General features: G+C 42.8%; 8 non-coding genes across 8 annotated transcripts; all 8 read right to left on the bottom strand.

Moving 5' to 3' along the window:
- Positions 1–2,190: 2,190 nt before the first annotated feature.
- LOC124620844 lies at positions 2,191–2,297 on the bottom strand. Its single transcript, XR_006980363.1, has one exon. It is a non-coding gene; the product is annotated as a U6 spliceosomal RNA (small nuclear RNA).
- A 2,485-nt stretch (positions 2,298–4,782) lies between these two features.
- Positions 4,783–4,889, bottom strand: LOC124620843. Its single transcript, XR_006980362.1, has one exon. It is a non-coding gene; the product is annotated as a U6 spliceosomal RNA (small nuclear RNA).
- A 2,485-nt stretch (positions 4,890–7,374) lies between these two features.
- On the bottom strand, positions 7,375–7,481 carry LOC124620842. Its single transcript, XR_006980361.1, has one exon. It is a non-coding gene; the product is annotated as a U6 spliceosomal RNA (small nuclear RNA).
- A 2,485-nt stretch (positions 7,482–9,966) lies between these two features.
- On the bottom strand, positions 9,967–10,073 carry LOC124620894. The gene has a single exon (XR_006980407.1). It is a non-coding gene; the product is annotated as a U6 spliceosomal RNA (small nuclear RNA).
- A 2,485-nt stretch (positions 10,074–12,558) lies between these two features.
- LOC124620841 lies at positions 12,559–12,665 on the bottom strand. Its single transcript, XR_006980360.1, has one exon. It is a non-coding gene; the product is annotated as a U6 spliceosomal RNA (small nuclear RNA).
- A 2,485-nt stretch (positions 12,666–15,150) lies between these two features.
- On the bottom strand, positions 15,151–15,257 carry LOC124620893. The gene has a single exon (XR_006980406.1). It is a non-coding gene; the product is annotated as a U6 spliceosomal RNA (small nuclear RNA).
- Positions 15,258–17,744: 2,487 nt separating this feature from the next.
- LOC124620892 lies at positions 17,745–17,851 on the bottom strand. Its single transcript, XR_006980405.1, has one exon. It is a non-coding gene; the product is annotated as a U6 spliceosomal RNA (small nuclear RNA).
- A 3,911-nt stretch (positions 17,852–21,762) lies between these two features.
- On the bottom strand, positions 21,763–21,869 carry LOC124620883. Its single transcript, XR_006980397.1, has one exon. It is a non-coding gene; the product is annotated as a U6 spliceosomal RNA (small nuclear RNA).

The raw sequence follows: 21,869 nt of genomic DNA, 5'->3' as shown, positions 1-21,869 counted from the left end.
CACGTATTGTCGCCATGTTCTCACATTCCGAGTTTAGTGTCTTATAGGCATACCTATGAAACACACTTCTCTAATGTGTGGGATAAATGGCGCTGATTGGAGCTGGTAGCAGGTCTTGAAGACTCTCAAAACAAGCGAATATTTTTGCGAAAATGTCTTCACTGCTAACACAAATTGCATTACTCTTTCAGTGGTACTTTCTCACGATACTAATCGATTTAATGACAGAGTGCAAGGCAACTTTTAACTCACACATCAAGTACAGCACAAGAACACAGTGTGTGACCATCTAAATTATTGAGTAACTCCTATTCATCCAATGGCGCCAGAAGACAATAGTGACTGCAAAAAGAGACACAGTAGCCTCACGAACCATTAAAAACACCATTCATATTGCACACTTTGAAACACAGCAGTGTAGGTCACTACTAGCGCATGGATGGGTGAATGCGAGTTGTGTGAGGTAGTAGTAGGAATGATGGACATAGTTCCGTTTTCAGTACAATACCAGGTGATATATTTGTGTTGATCCAAGTTTACACAGGGCAGGTCTACTTGGCAACAGTGAAACACTGTGATGGAGATGTGTGAATGAGCCTAAAATGTTGAGGGGACATGTGGTGAGAGAAACCAGGTTAGCATTGTGTTAGTAGCTGTAGTTATGTTCCTGTGAAATGTCAGTCAGATGTAATCCAGTTTGGTGAATGTTGTTATTACAGGAAGAATTGCTAGTGCAAAACAAAGAGTGATAGATTTAGTATCTGAAAGCAGTTAATAACTGAGTAGCTACTGGTGTCATGTGACACAAACTGGTTTGTGATGTTGGTGTCTATTCCAAAATCCTGAAGCTTGCTAGTGTTTTGTGTCTTGACTGCCTCTGTATCTGCTTATGTGCTAGAGCTTCTGTGTATGTGACATGATGAATATTGCATGCAGGGTTTGTCCAATCTTTCTGCTAGACACAGGATGAGAGGTGCATCAGCTGTAATTGTGAACAGCATCGACTTGTATGACATTGATGGGATTCAAAGTGTTGTCAAAATAGTAGAGCCTCACATCTAAATACTATATGTTAATACTAGCATACTGGTCTGCTTTCTAAACACTTCAGTGTTGTGGTATTCATTGGCTGACACTTTTGAATTTAATTTAGGTAACTATATGTAGTGGCAGATTGCCAGACATGTGGGAAAATACTTTGTGCGTCACACCAGTGAAATTTGTACATGACATGCTTGTGCACCACAGATTTGCTGTAATAGTTGGTTTTTAGGTGAAGGGCAGTGGCTTATTACACAGGCAGATATGCTTCAGTTAAGAATCTGATGAGGTGTCACCTGCAGTCTGTATTATGAGGCTGCAGCTGGATAGCAAGGCCACTAGGAAAGTTACTTGAAACATAATGTTAAATGAACTTCTTGTAAAGGGGTAGCTTGCACACTTAATGATTAAAGAGACATCTTCCTTCACATGTTTATTTATGGTGCTGAAACAATAATGGCATCGGCTGCAGCCATGAAGATGAATAAAGTTAAATGTTGTGGGTCTGTGTGCAGTCAGTATGTGATAGTGGCATACAGGCACCAGAAGCTTTGTAGGCGTTAGAGAAAAATAAATATTAGGTAATGCAAGCTAATTTTAGAGCGCTAGAGTGTATTTAAGCAGTAGTGTGAGTGAAAGTATGTGAGTGAGAAAGATTTGGAACATGCAGCTATCTTGTGTAAAGTTGATGTAAGGTTTTCAAATGTTGTGTGTGGCAGTAGGTGTGTGTTATGAAATGACGTGATTGAGACAGTAGGAAGAGATGTTGTGACAGCAGAGTGTGATACTGAGGAAGAGAAGAGGCTTTTGCCTGTGCTAGGCTTAGTCTTAGACTGGCTGTGATTTGTGTCAGGTTTGTGAATGAGCTGAAGGGGTGCTAGTGACATGTACTTGTGTCAGTGTAGTTGTGGTTTTGGTGTGCTTGCTGAGTTGTTATTAGAGTGACATTTTAGATGTGCATTGGTGACGTAAGGGATAGGTTTATTGCCAGTTTTATCATGTTCTGTTGTGAATGAAAGAGAGTGGAGGAGAACTGCGTAAATGGACAGCATAGTTTGTGACAAGTGGGTGCAGATATGAATCGAAACTTGTGTAGGTGGCTGAGGGTATTAGCAGCTGATGTGAGACATGAGAGAGTGAGATTGCGAAAAAAATGTGGAACGCTTCACGATTTTGCGTGTCATCCTTGCGCAGGGGCCATGCTAATCTTCTCTGTATCGTTCCAATTTTAGTATATGTACCGCCGAAGCGAGTACATTCGTGGAGCCCTCTGAAATTGTATATATAGTTATGGCGTCGCGTCAAATATGGTTCGGCTTGGACGTAGCTTTACGCAGCTCTGGCGAGGAACACAAGGCCTGCCGAGTGCTAATCTGTGAATTAATTACTGCGAGGTGTCGTTCTTAGTAAGTGGCAGCTCTGTTAACTGTATTATTTGGCAGTATTGGATGTAAAACTTAGATCGTAGAGTCGCTTGCTCTCGCAGCATCCACCCAGAGCAGCAGCAGCAGGTTCACACAGCTGCCGCTAGGCGGCAGCAAGACGTGATGGCACGTATTGTCGCCATGTTCTCACATTCCGAGTTTAGTGTCTTATAGGCATACCTATGAAACACACTTCTCTAATGTGTGGGATAAATGGCGCTGATTGGAGCTGGTAGCAGGTCTTGAAGACTCTCAAAACAAGCGAATATTTTTGCGAAACTGTCTTCACTGCTAACACAAATTGCATTACTCTTTCAGTGGTACTTTCTCACGATACTAATCGATTTAATGACAGAGTGCAAGGCAACTTTTAACTCACACATCAAGTACAGCACAAGAACACAGTGTGTGACCATCTAAATTATTGAGTAACTCCTATTCATCCAATGGCGCCAGAAGACAATAGTGACTGCAAAAAGAGACACAGTAGCCTCACGAACCATTAAAAACACCATTCATATTGCACACTTTGAAACACAGCAGTGTAGGTCACTACTAGCGCATGGATGGGTGAATGCGAGTTGTGTGAGGTAGTAGTAGGAATGATGGACATAGTTCCGTTTTCAGTACAATACCAGGTGATATATTTGTGTTGATCCAAGTTTACACAGGGCAGGTCTACTTGGCAACAGTGAAACACTGTGATGGAGATGTGTGAATGAGCCTAAAATGTTGAGGGGACATGTGGTGAGAGAAACCAGGTTAGCATTGTGTTAGTAGCTGTAGTTATGTTCCTGTGAAATGTCAGTCAGATGTAATCCAGTTTGGTGAATGTTGTTATTACAGGAAGAATTGCTAGTGCAAAACAAAGAGTGATAGATTTAGTATCTGAAAGCAGTTAATAACTGAGTAGCTACTGGTGTCATGTGACACAAACTGGTTTGTGATGTTGGTGTCTATTCCAAAATCCTGAAGCTTGCTAGTGTTTTGTGTCTTGACTGCCTCTGTATCTGCTTATGTGCTAGAGCTTCTGTGTATGTGACATGATGAATATTGCATGCAGGGTTTGTCCAATCTTTCTGCTAGACACAGGATGAGAGGTGCATCAGCTGTAATTGTGAACAGCATCGACTTGTATGACATTGATGGGATTCAAAGTGTTGTCAAAATAGTAGAGCCTCACATCTAAATACTATATGTTAATACTAGCATACTGGTCTGCTTTCTAAACACTTCAGTGTTGTGGTATTCATTGGCTGACACTTTTGAATATAATTTAGGTAACTATATGTAGTGGCAGATTGCCAGACATGTGGGAAAATACTTTGTGCGTCACACCAGTGAAATTTGTACATGACATGCTTGTGCACCACAGATTTGCTGTAATAGTTGGTTTTTAGGTGAAGGGCAGTGGCTTATTACACAGGCAGATATGCTTCAGTTAAGAATCTGATGAGGTGTCACCTGCAGTCTGTATTATGAGGCTGCAGCTGGATAGCAAGGCCACTAGGAAAGTTACTTGAAACATAATGTTAAATGAACTTCTTGTAAAGGGGTAGCTTGCACACTTAATGATTAAAGAGACATCTTCCTTCACATGTTTATTTATGGTGCTGAAACAATAATGGCATCGGCTGCAGCCATGAAGATGAATAAAGTTAAATGTTGTGGGTCTGTGTGCAGTCAGTATGTGATAGTGGCATACAGGCACCAGAAGCTTTGTAGGCGTTAGAGAAAAATAAATATTAGGTAATGCGAGCTAATTTTAGAGCGCTAGAGTGTATTTAAGCAGTAGTGTGAGTGAAAGTATGTGAGTGAGAAAGATTTGGAACATGCAGCTATCTTGTGTAAAGTTGATGTAAGGTTTCCAAATGTTGTGTGTGGCAGTAGGTGTGTGTTATGAAATGACGTGATTGAGACAGTAGGAAGAGATGTTGTGACAGCAGAGTGTGATACTGAGGAAGAGAAGAGGCTTTTGCCTGTGCTAGGCTTAGTCTTAGACTGGCTGTGATTTGTGTCAGGTTTGTGAATGAGCTGAAGGGGTGCTAGTGACATGTACTTGTGTCAGTGTAGTTGTGGTTTTGGTGTGCTTGCTGAGTTGTTATTAGAGTGACATTTTAGATGTGCATTGGTGATGTAAGGGATAGGTTTATTGCCAGTTTTATCATGTTCTGTTGTGAATGAAAGAGAGTGGAGGAGAACTGCGTAAATGGACAGCATAGTTTGTGACAAGTGGGTGCAGATATGAATCGAAACTTGTGTAGGTGGCTGAGGGTATTAGCAGCTGATGTGAGACATGAGAGAGTGAGATTGCGAAAAAAATGTGGAACGCTTCACGATTTTGCGTGTCATCCTTGCGCAGGGGCCATGCTAATCTTCTCTGTATCGTTCCAATTTTAGTATATGTACCGCCGAAGCGAGTACATTCGTGGAGCCCTCTGAAATTGTATATATAGTTATGGCGTCGCGTCAAATATGGTTCGGCTTGGACGTAGCTTTACGCAGCTCTGGCGAGGAACACAAGGCCTGCCGAGTGCTAATCTGTGAATTAATTACTGCGAGGTGTCGTTCTTAGTAAGTGGCAGCTCTGTTAACTGTATTATTTGGCAGTATTGGATGTAAAACTTAGATCGTAGAGTCGCTTGCTCTCGCAGCATCCACCCAGAGCAGCAGCAGCAGGTTCACACAGCTGCCGCTAGGCGGCAGCAAGACATGATGGCACGTATTGTCGCCATGTTCTCACATTCCGAGTTTAGTGTCTTATAGGCATACCTATGAAACACACTTCTCTAATGTGTGGGATAAATGGCGCTGATTGGAGCTGGTAGCAGGTCTTGAAGACTCTCAAAACAAGCGAATATTTTTGCGAAACTGTCTTCACTGCTAACACAAATTGCATTACTCTTTCAGTGGTACTTTCTCACGATACTAATCGATTTAATGACAGAGTGCAAGGCAACTTTTAACTCACACATCAAGTACAGCACAAGAACACAGTGTGTGACCATCTAAATTATTGAGTAACTCCTATTCATCCAATGGCGCCAGAAGACAATAGTGACTGCAAAAAGAGACACAGTAGCCTCACGAACCATTAAAAACACCATTCATATTGCACACTTTGAAACACAGCAGTGTAGGTCACTACTAGCGCATGGATGGGTGAATGCGAGTTGTGTGAGGTAGTAGTAGGAATGATGGACATAGTTCCGTTTTCAGTACAATACCAGGTGATATATTTGTGTTGATCCAAGTTTACACAGGGCAGGTCTACTTGGCAACAGTGAAACACTGTGATGGAGATGTGTGAATGAGCCTAAAATGTTGAGGGGACATGTGGTGAGAGAAACCAGGTTAGCATTGTGTTAGTAGCTGTAGTTATGTTCCTGTGAAATGTCACTCAGATGTAATCCAGTTTGGTGAATGTTGTTATTACAGGAAGAATTGCTAGTGCAAAACAAAGAGTGATAGATTTAGTATCTGAAAGCAGTTAATAACTGAGTAGCTACTGGTGTCATGTGACACAAACTGGTTTGTGATGTTGGTGTCTATTCCAAAATCCTGAAGCTTGCTAGTGTTTTGTGTCTTGACTGCCTCTGTATCTGCTTATGTGCTAGAGCTTCTGTGTATGTGACATGATGAATATTGCATGCAGGGTTTGTCCAATCTTTCTGCTAGACACAGGATGAGAGGTGCATCAGCTGTAATTGTGAACAGCATCGACTTGTATGACATTGATGGGATTCAAAGTGTTGTCAAAATAGTAGAGCCTCACATCTAAATACTATATGTTAATACTAGCATACTGGTCTGCTTTCTAAACACTTCAGTGTTGTGGTATTCATTGGCTGACACTTTTGAATTTAATTTAGGTAACTATATGTAGTGGCAGATTGCCAGACATGTGGGAAAATACTTTGTGCGTCACACCAGTGAAATTTGTACATGACATGCTTGTGCACCACAGATTTGCTGTAATAGTTGGTTTTTAGGTGAAGGGCAGTGGCTTATTACACAGGCAGATATGCTTCAGTTAAGAATCTGATGAGGTGTCACCTGCAGTCTGTATTATGAGGCTGCAGCTGGATAGCAAGGCCACTAGGAAAGTTACTTGAAACATAATGTTAAATGAACTTCTTGTAAAGGGGTAGCTTGCACACTTAATGATTAAAGAGACATCTTCCTTCACATGTTTATTTATGGTGCTGAAACAATAATGGCATCGGCTGCAGCCATGAAGATGAATAAAGTTAAATGTTGTGGGTCTGTGTGCAGTCAGTATGTGATAGTGGCATACAGGCACCAGAAGCTTTGTAGGCGTTAGAGAAAAATAAATATTAGGTAATGCAAGCTAATTTTAGAGCGCTAGAGTGTATTTAAGCAGTAGTGTGAGTGAAAGTATGTGAGTGAGAAAGATTTGGAACATGCAGCTATCTTGTGTAAAGTTGATGTAAGGTTTCCAAATGTTGTGTGTGGCAGTAGGTGTGTGTTATGAAATGACGTGATTGAGACAGTAGGAAGAGATGTTGTGACAGCAGAGTGTGATACTGAGGAAGAGAAGAGGCTTTTGCCTGTGCTAGGCTTAGTCTTAGACTGGCTGTGATTTGTGTCAGGTTTGTGAATGAGCTGAAGGGGTGCTAGTGACATGTACTTGTGTCAGTGTAGTTGTGGTTTTGGTGTGCTTGCTGAGTTGTTATTAGAGTGACATTTTAGATGTGCATTGGTGATGTAAGGGATAGGTTTATCGCCAGTTTTATCATGTTCTGTTGTGAATGAAAGAGAGTGGAGGAGAACTGCGTAAATGGACAGCATAGTTTGTGACAAGTGGGTGCAGATATGAATCGAAACTTGTGTAGGTGGCTGAGGGTATTAGCAGCTGATGTGAGACATGAGAGAGTGAGATTGCGAAAAAAATGTGGAACGCTTCACGATTTTGCGTGTCATCCTTGCGCAGGGGCCATGCTAATCTTCTCTGTATCGTTCCAATTTTAGTATATGTACCGCCGAAGCGAGTACATTCGAGGAGCCCTCTGAAATTGTATATATAGTTATGGCGTCGCGTCAAATATGGTTCGGCTTGGACGTAGCTTTACGCAGCTCTGGCGAGGAACACAAGGCCTGCCGAGTGCTAATCTGTGAATTAATTACTGCGAGGTGTCGTTCTTAGTAAGTGGCAGCTCTGTTAACTGTATTATTTGGCAGTATTGGATGTAAAACTTAGATCGTAGAGTCGCTTGCTCTCGCAGCATCCACCCAGAGCAGCAGCAGCAGGTTCACACAGCTGCCGCTAGGCGGCAGCAAGACATGATGGCACGTATTGTCGCCATGTTCTCACATTCCGAGTTTAGTGTCTTATAGGCATACCTATGAAACACACTTCTCTAATGTGTGGGATAAATGGCGCTGATTGGAGCTGGTAGCAGGTCTTGAAGACTCTCAAAACAAGCGAATATTTTTGCGAAACTGTCTTCACTGCTAACACAAATTGCATTACTCTTTCAGTGGTACTTTCTCACGATACTAATCGATTTAATGACAGAGTGCAAGGCAACTTTTAACTCACACATCAAGTGCAGCACAAGAACACAGTGTGTGACCATCTAAATTATTGAGTAACTCCTATTCATCCAATGGCGCCAGAAGACAATAGTGACTGCAAAAAGAGACACAGTAGCCTCACGAACCATTAAAAACACCATTCATATTGCACACTTTGAAACACAGCAGTGTAGGTCACTACTAGCGCATGGATGGGTGAATGCGAGTTGTGTAAGGTAGTAGTAGGAATGATGGACATAGTTCCGTTTTCAGTACAATACCAGGTGATATATTTGTGTTGATCCAAGTTTACACAGGGCAGGTCTACTTGGCAACAGTGAAACACTGTGATGGAGATGTGTGAATGAGCCTAAAATGTTGAGGGGACATGTGGTGAGAGAAACCAAGTTAGCATTGTGTTAGTAGCTGTAGTTATGTTCCTGTGAAATGTCAGTCAGATGTAATCCAGTTTGGTGAATGTTGTTATTACAGGAAGAATTGCTAGTGCAAAACAAAGAGTGATAGATTTAGTATCTGAAAGCAGTTAATAACTGAGTAGCTACTGGTGTCATGTGACACAAACTGGTTTGTGATGTTGCTGTCTATTCCAAAATCCTGAAGCTAGCTAGTGTTTTGTGTCTTGACTGCCTCTGTATCTGCTTATGTGCTAGAGCTTCTGTGTATGTGACATGATGAATATTGCATGCAGGGTTTGTCCAATCTTTCTGCTAGACACAGGATGAGAGGTGCATCAGCTGTAATTGTGAACAGCATCGACTTGTATGACATTGATGGGATTCAAAGTGCTGTCAAAATAGTAGAGCCTCACATCTAAATACTATATGTTAATACTAGCATACTGGTCTGCTTTCTAAACACTTCAGTGTTGTGGTATTCATTGGCTGACACTTTTGAATTTAATTTAGGTAACTATATGTAGTGGCAGATTGCCAGACATGTGGGAAAATACTTTGTGCGTCACACCAGTGAAATTTGTACATGACTTGCTTGTGCACCACAGATTTGCTGTAATAGTTGGTTTTTAGGTGAAGGGCAGTGGCTTATTACACAGGCAGATATGCTTCAGTTAAGAATCTGATGAGGTGTCACCTGCAGTCTGTATTATGAGGCTGCAGCTGGATAGCAAGGCCACTAGGAAAGTTACTTGAAACATAATGTTAAATGAACTTCTTGTAAAGGGGTAGCTTGCACACTTAATGATTAAAGAGACATCTTCCTTCACATGTTTATTTATGGTGCTGAAACAATTATGGCATCAGCTGCAGCCATGAAGATGAATAAAGTTAAATGTTGTGGGTCTGTGTGCAGTCAGTATGTGATAGTGGCATACAGGCACCAGAAGCTTTGTAGGCGTTAGAGAAAAATAAATATTAGGTAATGCAAGCTAATTTTAGAGCGCTAGAGTGTATTTAAGCAGTAGTGTGAGTGAAAGTATGTGAGTGAGAAAGATTTGGAACATGCAGCTATCTTGTGTAAAGTTGATGTAAGGTTTCCAAATGTTGTGTGTGGCAGTAGGTGTGTGTTATGAAATGACGTGATTGAGACAGTAGGAAGAGATGTTGTGACAGCAGAGTGTGATACTGAGGAAGAGAAGAGGCTTTTGCCTGTGCTAGGCTTAGTCTTAGACTGGCTGTGATTTGTGTCAGGTTTGTGAGTGAGCTGAAGGGGTGCTAGTGACATGTACTTGTGTCAGTGTAGTTGTGGTTTTGGTGTGCTTGCTGAGTTGTTATTAGAGTGACATTTTAGATGTGCATTGGTGATGTAAGGGATAGGTTTATTGCCAGTTTTATCATGTTCTGTTGTGAATGAAAGAGAGTGGAGGAGAACTGCGTAAATGGACAGCATAGTTTGTGACAAGTGGGTGCAGATATGAATCGAAACTTGTGTAGGTGGCTGAGGGTATTAGCAGCTGATGTGAGACATGAGAGAGTGAGATTGCGAAAAAAATGTGGAACGCTTCACGATTTTGCGTGTCATCCTTCCACAGGGGCCATGCTAATCATCTCTGTATCGTTCCAATTTTAGTATATGTACCGCCGAAGCGAGTACATTCGAGGAGCCCTCTGAAATTGTATATATAGTTATGGCGTCGCGTCAAATATGGTTCGGCTTGGACGTAGCTTTACGCAGCTCTGGCGAGGAACACAAGGCCTGCCGAGTGCTAATCTGTGAATTAATTACTGCGAGGTGTCGTTCTTAGTAAGTGGCAGCTCTGTTAACTGTATTATTTGGCAGTATTGGATGTAAAACTTAGATCGTAGAGTCGCTTGCTCTCGCAGCATCCACCCGGAGCAGCAGCAGCAGGTTCACACAGCTGCCGCTAGGCGGCAGCAAGACGTGATGGCACGTATTGTCGCCATGTTCTCACATTCCGAGTTTAGTGTCTTATAGGCATACCTATGAAACACACTTCTCTAATGTGTGGGATAAATGGCGCTGATTGGAGCTGGTAGCAGGTCTTGAAGACTCTCAAAACAAGCGAATATTTTTGCGAAACTGTCTTCACTGCTAACACAAATTGCATTACTCTTTCAGTGGTACTTTCTCACGATACTAATCGATTTAATGACAGAGTGCAAGGCAACTTTTAACTCACACATCAAGTACAGCACAAGAACACAGTGTGTGACCATCTAAATTATTGAGTAACTCCTATTCATCCAATGGCGCCAGAAGACAATAGTGACTGCAAAAAGAGACACAGTAGCCTCACGAACCATTAAAAACACCATTCATTATGCACACTTTGAAACACAGCAGTGTAGGTCACTACTAGCGCATGGATGGGTGAATGCGAGTTGTGTGAGGTAGTAGTAGGAATGATGGACATAGTTCCGTTTTCAGTACAATACCAGGTGATATATTTGTGTTGATCCAAGTTTACACAGGGCAGGTCTACTTGGCAACAGTGAAACACTGTATGGAGATGTGTGAATGAGCCTAAAATGTTGAGGGGACATGTGGTGAGAGAAACCAGGTTAGCATTGTGTTAGTAGCTGTAGTTATGTTCCTGTGAAATGTCAGTCAGATGTAATCCAGTTTGGTGAATGTTGTTATTACAGGAAGAATTGCTAGTGCAAAACAAAGAGTGATAGATTTAGTATCTGAAAGCAGTTAATAACTGAGTAGCTACTGGTGTCATGTGACACAAACTGGTTTGTGATGTTGGTGTCTATTCCAAAATCCTGAAGCTTGCTAGTGTTTTGTGTCTTGACTGCCTCTGTATCTGCTTATGTGCTAGAGCTTCTGTGTATGTGACATGATGAATATTGCATGCAGGGTTTGTCCAATCTTTCTGCTAGACACAGGATGAGAGGTGCATCAGCTGTAATTGTGAACAGCATCGACTTGTATGACATTGATGGGATTCAGAGTGTTGTCAAAATAGTAGAGCCTCACATCTAAATACTATATGTTAATACTAGCATACTAGTCTGCTTTCTAAACACTTCAGTGTTGTGGTATTCATTGGCTGACACTTTTGAATTTAATTTAGGTAACTATATGTAGTGGCAGATTGCCAGACATGTGGGAAAATACTTTGTGCGTCACACCAGTGAAATTTGTACATGACATGCTTGTGCACCACAGATTTGCTGTAATAGTTGGTTTTTAGGTGAAGGGCAGTGGCTTATTACACAGGCAGATATGCTTCAGTTAAGAATCTGATGAGGTGTCACCTGCAGTCTGTATTATGAGGCTGCAGCTGGATAGCAAGGCCACTAGGAAAGTTACTTGAAACATAATGTTAAATGAACTTCTTGTAAAGGGGTAGCTTGCACACTTAATGATTAAAGAGACATCTTCCTTCACATGTTTATTTATGGTGCTGAAACAATAATGGCATCGGCTGCAGCCATGAAGATGAATAAAGTTAAATGTTGTGGGTCTGTGTGCAGTCAGTATGTGATAGTGGCATACAGGCACCAGAAGCTTTGTAGGCGTTAGAGAAAAATAAATATTAGGTAATGCAAGCTAATTTTAGAGCGCTAGAGTGTATTTAAGCAGTAGTGTGAGTGAAAGTATGTGAGTGAGAAAGATTTGGAACATGCAGCTATCTTGTGTAAAGTTGATGTAAGGTTTCCAAATGTTGTGTGTGGCAGTAGGTGTGTGTTATGAAATGACGTGATTGAGACAGTAGGAAGAGATGTTGTGACAGCAGAGTGTGATACTGAGGAAGAGAAGAGGCTTTTGCCTGTGCTAGGCTTAGTCTTAGACTGGCTGTGATTTGTGTCAGGTTTGTGAATGAGCTGAAGGGGTGCTAGTGACATGTACTTGTGTCAGTGTAGTTGTGGTTTTGGTGTGCTTGCTGAGTTGTTATTAGAGTGACATTTTAGATGTGCATTGGTGATGTAAGGGATAGGTTTATTGCCAGTTTTATCATGTTCTGTTGTGAATGAAAGAGAGTGGAGGAGAACTGCGTAAATGGACAGCATAGTTTGTGACAAGTGGGTGCAGATATGAAGCGAAACTTGTGTAGGTGGCTGAGGGTATTAGCAGCTGATGTGAGACATGAGAGAGTGAGATTGCGAAAAAAAATGTGGAACGCTTCACGATTTTGCGTGTCATCCTTGCGCAGGGGCCATGCTAATCTTCTCTGTATCGTTCCAATTTTAGTATATGTACCGCCGAAGCGAGTACATTCGAGGAGCCCTCTGAAATTGTATATATAGTTATGGCGTCGCGTCAAATATGGTTCGGCTTGGACGTAGCTTTACGCAGCTCTGGCGAGGAACACAAGGCCTGCCGAGTGCTAATCTGTGAATTAATTACTGCGAGGTGTCGTTCTTAGTAAGTGGCAGCTCTGTTAACTGTATTATTTGGCAGTATTGGATGTAAAACTTAGATCGTAGAGTCGCTTGCTCTCGCAGCATCCACCCAGAGCAGCAGCAGCAGGTACACACAGCTGCCGCTAGGCGGCAGCAAGACATGATGGCACGTATTGTCGCCATGTTCTCACATTCCGAGTTTAGTGTCTTATAGGCATACCTATGAAACACACTTCTCTAATGTGTGGGATAAATGGCGCTGATTGGAGCTGGTAGCAGGTCTTGAAGACTCTCAAAACAAGCGAATATTTTTGCGAAACTGTCTTCACTGCTAACACAAATTGCATTACTCTTTCAGTGGTACTTTCTCACGATACTAATCGATTTAATGACAGAGTGCAAGGCAACTTTTAACTCACACATCAAGTACAGCACAAGAACACAGTGTGTGACCATCTAAATTATTGAGTAACTCCTATTCATCCAATGGCGCCAGAAGACAATAGTAACTGCAAAAAGAGACACAGTAGCCTCACGAACCATTAAAAACACCATTCATATTGCACACTTTGAAACACAGCAGTGTAGGTCACTACTAGCGCATGGATGGGTGAATGCGAGTTGTGTGAGGTAGTAGTAGGAATGATGGACATAGTTCCGTTTTCAGTACAATACCAGGTGATATATTTGTGTTGATCCAAGTTTACACAGGGCAGGTCTACTTGGCAACAGTGAAACACTGTGATGGAGATGTGTGAATGAGCCTAAAATGTTGAGGGGACATGTGGTGAGAGAAACCAGGTTAGCATTGTGTTAGTAGCTGTAGTTATGTTCCTGTGAAATGTCAGTCAGATGTAATCCAGTTTGGTGAATGTTGTTATTACAGGAAGAATTGCTAGTGCAAAACAAAGAGTGATAGATTTAGTATCTGAAAGCAGTTAATAACTGAGTAGCTACTGGTGTCATGTGACACAAACTGGTTTGTGATGTTGGTGTCTATTCCAAAATCCTGAAGCTTGCTAGTGTTTTGTGTCTTGACTGCCTCTGTATCTGCTTATGTGCTAGAGCTTCTGTGTATGTGACATGATGAATATTGCATGCAGGGTTTGTCCAATCTTTCTGCTAGACACAGGATGAGAGGTGCATCAGCTGTAATTGTGAACAGCATCGACTTGTATGACATTGATGGGATTCAAAGTGTTGTCAAAATAGTAGAGCCTCACATCTAAATACTATATGTTAATACTAGCATACTGGTCTGCTTTCTAAACACTTCAGTGTTGTGGTATTCATTGGCTGACACTTTTGAATTTAATTTAGGTAACTATATGTAGTGGCAGATTGCCAGACATGTGGGAAACTACTTTGTGCGTCACACCAGTGAAATTTGTACATGACATGCTTGTGCACCACAGATTTGCTGTAATAGTTGGATTTTAGGTGAAGGGCAGTGGCTTATTACACAGGCAGATATGCTTCAGTTAAGAATCTGATGAGATGTCACCTGCAGTCTGTATTATGAGGCTGCAGCTGGATAGCAAGGCCACTAGGAAAGTTACTTGAAACATAATGTTAAATGAACTTCTTGTAAAGGGGTAGCTTGCACACTTAATGATTAAAGAGACATCTTCCTTCACATGTTTATTTATGGTGCTGAAACAATTATGGCATCGGCTGCAGCCATGAAGATGAATAAAGTTAAATGTTGTGGGTCTGTGTGCAGTCAGTATGTGATAGTGGCATACAGGCACCAGAAGCTTTGTAGGCGTTAGAGAAAAATAAATATTAGGTAATGCAAGCTAATTTTAGAGCGCTAGAGTGTATTTAAGCAGTAGTGTGAGTGAAAGTATGTGAGTGAGAAAGATTTGGAACATGCAGCTATCTTGTGTAAAGTTGATGTAAGGTTTCCAAATGTTGTGTGTGGCAGTAGGTGTGTGTTATGAAATGACGTGATTGAGACAGTAGGAAGAGATGTTGTGACAGCAGAGTGTGATACTGAGGAAGAGAAGAGGCTTTTGCCTGTGCTAGGCTTAGTCTTAGACTGGCTGTGATTTGTGTCAGGTTTGTGAATGAGCTGAAGGGGTGCTAGTGACATGTACTTGTGTCAGTGTAGTTGTGGTTTTGGTGTGCTTGCTGAGTTGTTATTAGAGTGACATTTTAGATGTGCATTGGTGATGTAAGGGATAGGTTTATTGCCAGTTTTATCATGTTCTGTTGTGAATGAAAGAGAGTGGAGGAGAACTGCGTAAATGGACAGCATAGTTTGTGACAAGTGGGTGCAGATATGAATCGAAACTTGTGTAGGTGGCTGAGGGTATTAGCAGCTGATGTGAGACATGAGAGAGTGAGATTGCGAAAAAAATGTGGAACGCTTCACGATTTTGCGTGTCATCCTTCCACAGGGGCCATGCTAATCATCTCTGTATCGTTCCAATTTTAGTATATGTACCGCCGAAGCGAGTACATTCGAGGAGCCCTCTGAAATTGTATATATAGTTATGGCGTCGCGTCAAATATGGTTCGGCTTGGACGTAGCTTTACGCAGCTCTGGCGAGGAACACAAGGCCTGCCGAGTGCTAATCTGTGAATTAATTACTGCGAGGTGTCGTTCTTAGTAAGTGGCAGCTCTGTTAACTGTATTATTTGGCAGTATTGGATGTAAAACTTAGATCGTAGAGTCGCTTGCTCTCGCAGCATCCACCCAGAGCAGCAGCAGCAGGTTCACACAGCTGCCGCTAAGCGGCAGCAAGACGTGATGGCACGTATTGTCGCCATGTTCTCACATTCCGAGTTTAGTGTCTTATAGGCATACCTATGAAACACACTTCTCTAATGTGTGGGATAAATGGCGCTGATTGGAGCTGGTAGCAGGTCTTGAAGACTCTCAAAACAAGCGAATATTTTTGCGAAACTGTCTTCACTGCTAACACAAACTGCATTACTCTTTCAGTGGTACTTTCTCACGATACTAATCGATTTAATGACAGAGTGCAAGGCAACTTTTAACTCACACATCAAGTGCAGCACAAGAACACACAGTGTGTGACCATCTAAATTATTGAGTAACTCCTATTCATCCAATGGCGCCAGAAGACAATAGTGACTGCAAAAAGAGACACAGTAGCCTCACGAACCATTAAAAACACCATTCATATTGCACACTTTGAAACACAGCAGTGTAGGTCACTACTAGCGCATGGATGGGTGAATGCGAGTTGTGTGAGGTAGTAGTAGGAATGATGGACATAGTTCCGTTTTCAGTACAATACCAGGTGATATATTTGTGTTGATCCAAGTTTACACAGGGCAGGTCTACTTGGCAACAGTGAAACACTGTGATGGAGATGTGTGAATGAGCCTAAAATGTTGAGGGGACATGTGGTGAGAGAAACCAGGTTAGCATTGTGTTAGTAGCTGTAGTTATGTTCCTGTGAAATGTCAGTCAGATGTAATCCAGTTTGGTGAATGTTGTTATTACAGGAAGAATTGCTAGTGCAAAACAAAGAGTGATAGATTTAGTATCTGAAAGCAGTTAATAACTGAGTAGCTACTGGTGTCATGTGACACAAACTGGTTTGTGATGTTGCTGTCTATTCCAAAATCCTGAAGCTAGCTAGTGTTTTGTGTCTTGACTGCCTCTGTATCTGCTTATGTGCTAGAGCTTCTGTGTATGTGACATGATGAATATTGCATGCAGGGTTTGTCCAATCTTTCTGCTAGACACAGGATGAGAGGTGCATCAGCTGTAATTGTGAACAGCATCGACTTGTATGACATTGATGGGATTCAAAGTGCTGTCAAAATAGTAGAGCCTCACATCTAAATACTATATGTTAATACTAGCATACTGGTCTGCTTTCTAAACACTTCAGTGTTGTGGTATTCATTGGCTGACACTTTTGAATTTAATTTAGGTAACTATATGTAGTGGCAGATTGCCAGACATGTGGGAAAATACTTCGTGCGTCACACCAGTGAAATTTGTACATGACTTGCTTGTGCACCACAGATTTGCTGTAATAGTTGGATTTTAGGTGAAGGGCAGTGGCTTATTACACAGGCAGATATGCTTCAGTTAAGAATCTGATGAGGTGTCACCTGCAGTCTGTATTATGAGGCTGCAGCTGGATAGCAAGGCCACTAGGAAAGTTACTTGAAACATAATGTTAAATGAACTTCTTGTAAAGGGGTAGCTTGCACACTTAATGATTAAAGAGACATCTTCCTTCACATGTTTATTTATGGTGCTGAAACAATTATGGCATCAGCTGCAGCCATGAAGATGAATAAAGTTAAATGTTGTGGGTCTGTGTGCAGTCAGTATGTGATAGTGGCATACAGGCACCAGAAGCTTTGTAGGCGTTAGAGAAAAATAAATATTAGGTAATGCAAGCTAATTTTAGAGCGCTAGAGTGTATTTAAGCAGTAGTGTGAGTGAAAGTATGTGAGTGAGAAAGATTTGGAACATGCAGCTATCTTGTGTAAAGTTGATGTAAGGTTTCCAAATGTTGTGTGTGGCAGTAGGTGTGTGTTATGAAATGACGTGATTGAGACAGTAGGAAGAGATGTTGTGACAGCAGAGTGTGATACTGAGGAAGAGAAGAGGCTTTTGCCTGTGCTAGGCTTAGTCTTAGACTGGCTGTGATTTGTGTCAGGTTTGTGAGTGAGCTGAAGGGGTGCTAGTGACATGTACTTGTGTCAGTGTAGTTGTGGTTTTGGTGTGCTTGCTGAGTTGTTATTAGAGTGACATTTTAGATGTGCATTGGTGATGTAAGGGATAGGTTTATTGCCAGTTTTATCATGTTCTGTTGTGAATGAAAGAGAGTGGAGGAGAACTGCGTAAATGGACAGCATAGTTTGTGACAAGTGGGTGCAGATATGAATCGAAACTTGTGTAGGTGGCTGAGGGTATTAGCAGCTGATGTGAGACATGAGAGAGTGAGATTGCGAAAAAAATGTGGAACGCTTCACGATTTTGCGTGTCATCCTTCCACAGGGGCCATGCTAATCATCTCTGTATCGTTCCAATTTTAGTATATGTACCGCCGAAGCGAGTACATTCGAGGAGCCCTCTGAAATTGTATATATAGTTATGGCGTCGCGTCAAATATGGTTCGGCTTGGACGTAGCTTTACGCAGCTCTGGCGAGGAACACAAGGCCTGCCGAGTGCTAATCTGTGAATTAATTACTGCGAGGTGTCGTTCTTAGTAAGTGGCAGCTCTGTTAACTGTATTATTTGGCAGTATTGGATGTAAAACTTAGATCGTAGAGTCGCTTGCTCTCGCAGCATCCACCCAGAGCAGCAGCAGCAGGTTCACACAGCTGCCGCTAAGCGGCAGCAAGACGTGATGGCACGTATTGTCGCCATGTTCTCACATTCCGAGTTTAGTGTCTTATAGGCATACCTATGAAACACACTTCTCTAATGTGTGGGATAAATGGCGCTGATTGGAGCTGGTAGCAGGTCTTGAAGACTCTCAAAACAAGCGAATATTTTTGCGAAACTGTCTCCACTGCTAACACAAACTGCATTACTCTTTCAGTGGTACTTTCTCACGATACTAATCGATTTAATGACAGAGTGCAAGGCAACTTTTAACTCACACATCAAGTGCAGCACAAGAACACACAGTGTGTGACCATCTAAATTATTGAGTAACTCCTATTCATCCAATGGCGCCAGAAGACAATAGTGACTGCAAAAAGAGACACAGTAGCCTCACGAACCATTAAAAACACCATTCATATTGCACACTTTGAAACACAGCAGTGTAGGTCACTACTAGCGCATGGATGGGTGAATGCGAGTTGTGTGAGGTAGTAGTAGGAATGATGGACATAGTTCCGTTTTCAGTACAATACCAGGTGATATACACTCCTGGAAATTGAAATAAGAACACCGTGAATTCATTGTCCCAGGAAGGGGAAACTTTATTGAAACATTCCTGGGGTCAGATACATCACATGATCACACTGACAGAACCACAGGCACATAGACACAGGCAACAGAGCATGCACAATGTCGGCACTAGTACAGTGTATATCCACCTTTCGCAGCAATGCAGGCTGCTATTCTCCCATGGAGACGATCGTAGAGTTGCTGGATGTAGTCCTGTGGAACGGCTTGCCATGCCATTTCCACCTGGCGCCTCAGTTGGACCAGCGTTCGTGCTGGACGTGCAGACCGCGTGAGACGACGCTTCATCCAGTCCCAAACGTGCTCAATGGGGGACAGATCCGGAGATCTTGCTGGCCAGGGTAGTTGACTTACACCTTCTAGAGCACGTTGGGTGGCACGGGATACATGCGGACGTGCATTGTCCTGTTGGAACAGCAAGTTCCCTTGCCGGGCTAGGAATGGTAGAACGATGGGTTCGATGACGGTTTGGATGTACCGTGCACTATTCAGTGTCCCCTCGACGATCACCAGTGGTGTACGGCCAGTGTAGGAGATCGCTCCCCACACCATGATGCCGGGTGTTGGCCCTGTGTGCCTCGGTCGTATGCAGTCCTGATTGTGGCGCTCACCTGCACGGCGCCAAACACGCATACGACCATCATTGGCACCAAGGCAGAAGCGACTCTCATCGCTAAAGACGACACGTCTCCATTCGTCCCTCCATTCACGCCTGTCGCGACACCACTGGAGGCGGGCTGCACGATGTTGGGGCGTGAGCGGAAGACGGCCTAACGGTGTGCGGGACCGTAGCCCAGCTTCATGGAGACGGTTGCGAATGGTCCTCGCCGATACCCCAGGAGCAACAGTGTCCCTAATTTGCTGGGAAGTGGCGGTGCGGTCCCCTACGGCACTGCGTAGGATCCTACGGTCTTGGCGTGCATCCGTGCGTCGCTGCGGTCCGGTCCCAGGTCGACGGGCACGTGCACCTTCCGCCGACCACTGGCGACAACATCGATGTACTGTGGAGACCTCACGCCCCACGTGTTGAGCAATTCGGCGGTACGTCCACCCGGCCTCCCGCATGCCCACTATACGCCCTCGCTCAAAGTCCGTCAACTGCACATACGGTTCACGTCCACGCTGTCGCGGCATGCTACCAGTGTTAAAGACTGCGATGGAGCTCCGTATGCCACGGCAAACTGGCTGACACTGACGGCGGCGGTGCACAAATGCTGCGCAGCTAGCGCCATTCGACGGCCAACACCGCGGTTCCTGGTGTGTCCGCTGTGCCGTGCGTGTGATCATTGCTTGTACAGCCCTCTCGCAGTGTCCGGAGCAAGTATGGTGGGTCTGACACACCGGTGTCAATGTGTTCTTTTTTCCATTTCCAGGAGTGTATTTGTGTTGATCCAAGTTTACACAGGGCAGGTCTACTTGGCAACAGTGAAACACTGTGATGGAGATGTGTGAATGAGCCTAAAATGTTGAGGGGACATGTGGTGAGAGAAACCAGGTTAGCATTGTGTTAGTAGCTGTAGTTATGTTCCTGTGAAATGTCAGTCAGATGTAATCCAGTTTGGTGAATGTTGTTATTACAGGAAGAATTGCTAGTGCAAAACAAAGAGTGATAGATTTAGTATCTGAAAGCAGTTAATAACTGAGTAGCTACTGGTGTCATGTGACACAAACTGGTTTGTGATGTTGGTGTCTATTCCAAAATCCTGAAGCTTGCTAGTGTTTTGTGTCTTGACTGCCTCTGTATCTGCTTATGTGCTAGAGCTTCTGTGTATGTGACATGATGAATATTGCATGCAGGGTTTGTCCAATCTTTCTGCTAGACACAGGATGAGAGGTGCATCAGCTGTAATTGTGAACAGCATCGACTTGTATGACATTGATGGGATTCAAAGTGTTGTCAAAATAGTAGAGCCTCACATCTAAATACTATATGTTAATACTAGCATACTGGTCTGCTTTCTAAACACTTCAGTGTTGTGGTATTCATTGGCTGACACTTTTGAATTTAATTTAGGTAACTATATGTAGTGGCAGATTGCCAGACATGTGGGAAAATACTTTGTGCGTCACACCAGTGAAATTTGTACATGACATGCTTGTGCACCACAGATTTGCTGTAATAGTTGGTTTTTAGGTGAAGGGCAGTGGCTTATTACACAGGCAGATATGCTTCAGTTAAGAATCTGATGAGGTGTCACCTGCAGTCTGTATTATGAGGCTGCAGCTGGATAGCAAGGCCACTAGGAAAGTTACTTGAAACATAATGTTAAATGAACTTCTTGTAAAGGGGTAGCTTGCACACTTAATGATTAAAGAGACATCTTCCTTCACATGTTTATTTATGGTGCTGAAACAATTATGGCATCGGCTGCAGCCATGAAGATGAATAAAGTTAAATGTTGTGGGTCTGTGTTCAGTCAGTATGTGATAGTGGCATACAGGCACCAGAAGCTTTGTAGGCGTTAGAGAAAAATAAATATTAGGTAATGCAAGCTAATTTTAGAGCGCTAGAGTGTATTTAAGCAGTAGTGTGAGTGAAAGTATGTGAGTGAGAAAGATTTGGAACATGCAGCTATCTTGTGTAAAGTTGATGTAAGGTTTCCAAATGTTGTGTGTGGCAGTAGGTGTGTGTTATGAAATGACGTGATTGAGACAGTAGGAAGAGATGTTGTGACAGCAGAGTGTGATACTGAGGAAGAGAAGAGGCTTTTGCCTGTGCTAGGCTTAGTCTTAGACTGGCTGTGATTTGTGTCAGGTTTGTGAATGAGCTGAAGGGGTGCTAGTGACATGTACTTGTGTCAGTGTAGTTGTGGTTTTGGTGTGCTTGCTGAGTTGTTATTAGAGTGACATTTTAGATGTGCATTGGTGATGTAAGGGATAGGTTTATTGCCAGTTTTATCATGTTCTGTTGTGAATGAAAGAGAGTGGAGGAGAACTGCGTAAATGGACAGCATAGTTTGTGACAAGTGGGTGCAGATATGAATCGAAACTTGTGGAGGTGGCTGAGGGTATTAGCAGCTGATGTGAGACATGAGAGAGTGAGATTGCGAAAAAAATGTGGAACGCTTCACGATTTTGCGTGTCATCCTTGCGCAGGGCCCATGCTAATCTTCTCTGTATCGTTCCAATTTTAGTATATGTACCGCCGAAGCGAGTAC

Source organism: Schistocerca americana, chromosome 6, assembly GCF_021461395.2.
Source record: "Schistocerca americana isolate TAMUIC-IGC-003095 chromosome 6, iqSchAmer2.1, whole genome shotgun sequence".
NCBI classification, from domain to species: Eukaryota; Metazoa; Arthropoda; class Insecta; order Orthoptera; family Acrididae; genus Schistocerca; species Schistocerca americana.
The sequence above is the reverse complement of the archived record's forward strand: the minus strand, read 5'-3'. Positions and strand labels throughout refer to the sequence as shown.